General features: G+C 37.4%; 1 non-coding gene across 1 annotated transcript; it reads right to left on the reverse strand.

The window, feature by feature from the left end:
* Positions 1-645: 645 nt before the first annotated feature.
* On the reverse strand, positions 646-764 carry LOC122801434. Its single transcript, XR_006364716.1, has one exon. It is a non-coding gene; the product is annotated as a 5S ribosomal RNA (ribosomal RNA).
* Positions 765-7117: the final 6353 nt, after the last annotated feature.

Below are 7117 nucleotides of genomic sequence, written 5' to 3' on the forward strand. Positions count from 1 at the left end.
TCTCCTCTTGGTGGGTGCTTCACCAACAGCCACCAAGTCCGAAAAGATGCCAAAACCACGAGGCAATCGGGTTTTAAGAGAGGGAGATCAAGGAGTTTGGAATTGACCCAAAATGGCCAATAAAACTACAGTTTCAAGGCAGTAACCACTCCCACAGGGGCAGGCAGGCTGTTCATTGTTTATCACTGCCACTGATGAACACAGAGACTTCCCTTTAGCCCAACAAACAATGGCCTCCAAGAAACTTACAAACAGTTCAGAACAGCAAATCTGTAACTGAACTTTTTTAAATCTCAGAAAAGTGGGAAAAAAGCAAGATTTTTTGTTTCTCTGTTTTTTAAGTAAAGCAGAGGTTCACAAGTATCAACAAGTTAGAACAGTGCAGTAAATGACCCCACACTTGAGTGCTAGGCCAGAGACAGATAAAATGCAAGTTTTAAGAAAAAAACGATTTTAAAAATAAGTGCAGGCAGGAAATTCAGTAATCACCTCTAGGTTATGTTCTAAATACAGTTACCAACACATAAATCAAGTTTAACAAGCCAGAAAATGCTCAAAAGTAGGCGGCAATGCAGAAAAACTTAACAAATAATCTGAAGCAAAATACTTAAAATCTCAAAAGTGGCTCCTTTCTTCTCTCAGCGTAGCCTACAGCACCTGGTATTCTCAGGCGGTCTCCCATCCATGTACTAACCAGGCCTGACCCTGCTTAGCTTCTGAGATCAGACGAGATCGGGTGCATTCAGGGTGGTATGGCCGTAGGCTCAGGGTGGTATGGCCGTATGGTTTAACTGAATGAAAACAAGTTACTTTGCTTCAGCATTATATTGCTGGAATCCCTACTGGTATTACTCTCTCTCTCGCTCTCTCTCTCTTTTTCTCTCTGAATTCTTCTGACAGTATAAATGTCCAGCTTCTGCTATGCCTTATTTGATTCTCCCTTTCATAGCCACTGCTGTGGATTACCATTCCCTTTCCACACACAATGAAAATAGCCTTCACCTAGGCTTTCTCATACCTATTTTATATTACAATTAAAGAACTAGTAAATAAGCTTGCTCTTATTCGTATAGACAGGTGGTTCTGTCGTTTTAAATCAAGAAGTCCATTTAGCAAGGTACTTTCTGCAGTTAAAGAAATATCACTGTATTTGCTATAGATTCTCTACATCACTGTCATAATCACTGTTTCTGCAACTATTTATGAATTCATACATTGTTTAAACCATTATTTATACATGCTTGGGTTGTTACGTGTATCTAGTGACAACCATCACAATATGTTGAAATGACCCCTTCCCGCTTGAAGGTATTAGTTTTGTGCCTAAAGGATGGATTGTGTACCTATTACTAGCCATCTGCATTTTGATGGAATGAGCCTAGCCTGTGTTGGCTGCAATAATAGGGCCCATGAAAGCAACTTTGTGTTTATATTTTGTTATTGTCATAACCATATTAGGAGCATGGCATGTTACTGGGGTGAATTATCTCCCTAGCAAATAATATCTTAGGTGAATCAAGTGCCCACATGATGACTAGGCATCCTATGTTGATTACAAAATATCTAACCTTCACTTTAGCTTGTTTGGGGATGATGAAACAGATGTGATTTACCTCTCCAATACAAGTCTGTGAAGCACTGCTTCTAAGCCCAACTCCAATGCATTTATAAAGACTTTAAACAGTTTCATAAAGTCAGAAGATGCTAATACAGGTTTAAATAATATTTCCTTTATCTTACAAAAATCAATGTAAGTTTCTACTGTCGATCATATTTTGAGGGTATCTTTCCATTGATTAGGTCATGAGGGGAGTTGTGTTATAGCAAAATGGGGCACAAACTTAAAAAATAACCCACTGAACCACAATATGCCCCTTCCTGTTTTTTCTTTCTGGGACAGTTATTTTTCTTTCTACTTCCACCTTTCCTTTTTGGCTTTTATCCTTTCCCTTGGTATTTATTTATTTATTTATTTATTTTACATTTGTTAACCGGATAGTCCACTGGACAGAGGACCATTTTCAGTGGAGGCCCGGGGAGAAAAGCTCCACACATATGAATAACATGTAAAAAAAAAAAATGACAAAGTTTACAAAGTATATTTAGATACAAAATGCAGTGAGTCTTAATTAATAGTAGTATATTCATACACAGCAGTCACAATTAGTTAAAACAGAGAAATCTTACAGTAATAGTTTCATTAGTCTAAAGAGATATATAATGACCTCAGTCATTGCTGGAGGGAGTTATGTGTAAACCAACAACTTCTTAAATGTTATTGGTGTCTAAACCATAACAATCTATTTTATTATATTGTATGTATTTCTACAGTAATAGAATATAGAACTATCTGTTCATCTTGAGGTGTGAGATAGTTAAGGTGGTGTAGGGTCTAACATAGCGGAGGGTCTAGCCTGGTGAAGTGCAAGAGCATTAACTATCAGTCCTCTTTGCCCCAGGAGTTCATGTACAACCTATACCTTAATGAGCTGTGAATCCTACTCCTCAGACCATATAACAAAATTGTCTAAGTAAACTGGAGTATTGTTAGTATAGGTTTAAGACACAGTACAGTAATATCTGGAAGGTTGCTGGAGTACCATGTAACCCAAAAGGAAGAATGTTAAAATATAATAATCATTCTGCTACTAAGAAGGCTTTTCTTTTCTTTAGCCTTAGTGATAAGAGGAATTTTCCAGTAATCCTTCATTAGTTTCATTGTAATTAAGAATATACTGCCTTTTCTAATCATTCTTTTAACTCACTAATTGCAGGCATAGGGTAACTTTCAAATTTTGAAATGCTGTCAGCTTCTTAAAATCATTACAGAACCTGATTGATCAGTCATGCTTTGAGGCTAACAATATGGCACTCTTACACTCATTTCTTTACTCTTGTTACTCCTGGCTGATGTATTTTTCTTACTTTTTCTTATTTTTCTTACTTCTTACAATGTCTTTCTTTGTTACTCCAGCATTCATCCTGGACTGGTAACTGTATGGTGTTAATCAGTTTTGTTCTGCCAATCATTTCTAGAAATACTTCCTGGTTCCATAAAAGAAAACTTTTATTTCATGTTTTTATGACTTGAGCAGAATATTGTCTGTGTGAAATGCAGGCATGAAGACCACTTTTCTTTCTCAACTAGATTAACTAACGTCTGCTGCTAAATTAACTACCGTTTGTACTTTATTCCATGGTATCAAAACATTTTGATATGCTATATCTCTTCTGGTGTATTCTTGCTAGTCTGTTTAACTTTGCAGTACTCCCTGATTCATTCTCCCTGCTATTGCAAATAGAGCCCCCCCATCCTCGTTTAACCACAAATATGTTCTGTTTTGAGGGGAGCAAAACTAATACATGTTCAGTTGCCTGTAAGAGGCCAGGATCTCCCAGATCATGTATGCACTTGGGTCAATAAACCACAAGTACCAGAATGACTTGGTCATAGTCCATGAGGGTGTAAATGACCTGAGACATGTCTTCCTGGACTACATGAAGGGAGACATGAGGGAGCACTTGGACTATGTGTCCTAGGCTGGTATGAGCCTAACACTGAGAAGCATTCTACCTTCTCCCAAGGATGATGTCATAAAATGAACAGAAGATAAATTACTTTATTAATTGGCTTAGTATTGGTGTCATTCAAAGGTGCTGCAACATTTGTCAGACTGGGGGATATCATTGACAAACCACACTGCTTTGCCAGGGATGATCTCCACCTGAGACCTCAAGGCTTTCAAATATTGTCAAAAAGTATGTCCTCCCCTATAGTGCCTTTTTAGGCATTGACAATGTGCTAAACCTTCTAACATAGTGAAACCAACACAAAAAATCTAAAGGTGTTAATGCTCAATGCCAGGAGTCTAAACAAGAAACTCCATTCCTTGCAAGCTCTCCTCACTCTGAAGAATGCAGATCTCTGCAGTTACTGAGACATGGGTTAGAGACACAGAAAGCACCCCAAGAGTGCATGCTTATAATGTCTTCCACACATTTAGACCAGCTACTGCACAGGAAGAGACAAAAGATGGAGGTGTCACAGTTTACATCAAAAACAAACACACCTTAAGGCTGGTCAAACAGTATAACACACTCAAGCTTCTCCAAGTCTAGTGTACAATAGCCAAAATCCCATACCATATCCATGCAAGCTATAGGTCCCTCTCTATGACACAGGAAAGCCCAAACACATACACAAACATGCTGACGACACTTCCCATTCAACCCAAAACCATATTCATGGGTGATTTTAATTACCCCACTATAAACTGGGAATCATACATGACCCCAAAATGCAATCCCAGAGATTCCTAGACTTTGTAAACACAAATTTCCTACACAAGATAGTCTTTACACTCACTAGGGCTCTAATATGCTTGACCAGGTGCTCACAAACATGGGAGAATTTTGCACCCCCCCCCACCCTGTGTAATGTCCTGACTAGTCAGGTCAGACCATAAAGCTGCTTTCTATGAAACAAAAGTAAAACCCAGCACCCTAGCTAACCCTGGACCTTTTAGGAATTATTTGAAGGCAAACTTCCTACTATTAAATGACACCCTGGCAAAATTTACAAGCACAGCCAAACTCAGATTACATTGATGCCTATTTGGAATTGTTCATGGAAATCCTGTTCCATCATTTTAAGGACTGCATAAAGACAGCTGCACCTATCTGGAATAAGCTCAGGTCAAACTCAAAATAAGCAACCTATCCTGTTGGAATCCCAGCATCAATAGGTTATACAACAAAACCAAGAAAATCAATGAAAAAATTAGGACGTGCAATACTCAGCAAGGAAAAAAAAATCTTCATCAATTTAGGCATACAACAAAGGGACTAATCAAGTCCACCAAAGCTAGATTTGAGGTAAAAATAGTTTCTCAGGACAAGGACAGTCATAAGGTATTCTTCAGATATGTTTGCAACCTTAAAGGCAATAAACAACAATGTGCTAAATTAATTATAAATGGAGGCAACAGTATTGAATCAGAAGATATAGCAAATCTACTGGCCATCAAATTTAACTCCAGTTTTACCCCTCCTGTCCCTCACAGGCACACCTTAAGAAATACTCAACCATAATTCCCACAACTGTCGCTAAGGAACAGGTCCTCTGTGTACTCTCCATGGCTAAGAATACTGCACTGATGGTCCCTGATAATATTCTAAAATTTCTCCTTAACAGCATCAAACATGACCTGCCAAGACTGCTAAAATGACTTTGTGCCAAGTGAATGGATGACTATAGCTGTCATCCCTCTGCAAAAGGTTGGGTCATTTATGGACCCAGGTAACTGCAGATGCTTAAGTCTGACTAGTCTCATATGGAAAGCTATCGAAATAATTATCACGGAAATAATAAACAGTGACATAGGAAAACTTCAGACATGGGATCCAAGCCACTTTGGTTTTGTGAATAGCTAGTCATGCCTACTCAGCCTGGTGGCCTTCTTCAAAAAGATCATGAAACAATCAGTGAGAGAATAATTTTGCATACTACCTACCTTGACCTGGCAAAAGCATTTGACACAATGCCCCCACTCAGGTATTGTAGACAACCAAGGAAAAAACAACAGGAGCTCAATGTCAAACACTACTTTAATGAGTAAAATAATAAAACACAGCCAAGTGTTTGAGTTACAAAACTCTTTCTCAATGCAATTACACATCTCATTATCTTCACAGTATTTAAATATTTACACCAGCCAAACACACATATTCTTAAAATCACATGGGTTATTAAATAGCTAAATACAGTTAAAATAAAACAGCATAGTAAAAGGAACACACACACATATATAAAAACTAGCCCAGGACCAAATAAAAAACTTATAATAGAAACCAAATATAAATAAAGAATATATTAGATTTTATAAGTACTATTATACTAAATATTATGATGAAAATACAAACAAATTCTACTTATATACATACTGATGTCTATTTTTCAATATGAGCTTTTAATACTATTGGTACTATTCAATCCTGGCATTTTATCAGCTATAAAATAATTAATCCAATCATATTCAGTCATCTCTGTTTTATTCACTAAGTCACCCCCTCTTGCATTGCAATGGACAACTTGTAAAACCCTAAACTTAAACTGATGATGAAGGCCCACAGATAAAATGTATTTGCTCAGGGCATTTTTTTCAACATTTCTTCGCATTTCCTAAAGATACGACCCTATTTTTTTCTTTTAATTTCTTATTAGTTTTACCCATATAAAAGCACTCACAGGAGGTGCAATTAGCAAGATATATCATGTTCTGAGTATTACATGTAGCAAAAACATGAATGACAAATTCCTTTGCTGTGATGAGATGCTTAAAAGAAAGGTCAATATTAATATTTAATTAGCACCATTTAAAATCAAGATTTGCCCTTTTTAAGCATTTTGTGGATGATATTTTTTTTGCAGTGGATGAGAGGTATTCAGGACAAACTTCCTCACAGACTGGATCTACTCACACAAGAACAGGGGTGTTAGATGTACCTCATCATCAATCATCTTCAAATGGTTGTCTAGATGATAGGGTCTTAATTCATTTTTGGCACCTGTTTACTGAGGATGCACAGCAGGAACTAATGGAGGCAAGAAAGCCTGCTACTATAAAATCATGCATTAGTTGGTGAAAACAACATAATCAGCACCCATTCAGGGATAGTTGTTATCCAATTTTACAATATCCTATGGCATTTCTTATTCCTCTATCAAGATTCACTTATCAGCCTTTTCAGCATGCCTGCCCATGGATGCTCCTCTTTCAATGCAGTTTCATGTCAAAATGTTCTTGAATGGGGTTTTGCATACGAGGCCTCAAAGAAAACTGGTGGCCCTCCTTGGGGTCTTAATTTTGTGTTAGAGAAACTAACAATTTCTCTACTTGAACCAGCAAGTTTAGATAAAGTGAGGATCTTAACATGGGAAACAGTTTAAATGATTGCTTTAGGACCTTCATTTTCCATAGGGATAGGGTTTCTTGGAGAACTAATCCTTCTTTTACACCTAAAGTGGTATCCAAGTTTACTTTAAGCCAACTACCCATCTCCCCATTCTCTTTCCTGAACCTAAAATGAGGGAGAATGGATACTCCCTACCTCAAGA

Source organism: Protopterus annectens, chromosome 4.part1 (assembly GCF_019279795.1).
Source record: "Protopterus annectens isolate FY-2018-M chromosome 4.part1, PAN1.0, whole genome shotgun sequence".
In the NCBI taxonomy this organism is placed as follows: Eukaryota; Metazoa; Chordata; order Ceratodontiformes; family Protopteridae; genus Protopterus; species Protopterus annectens.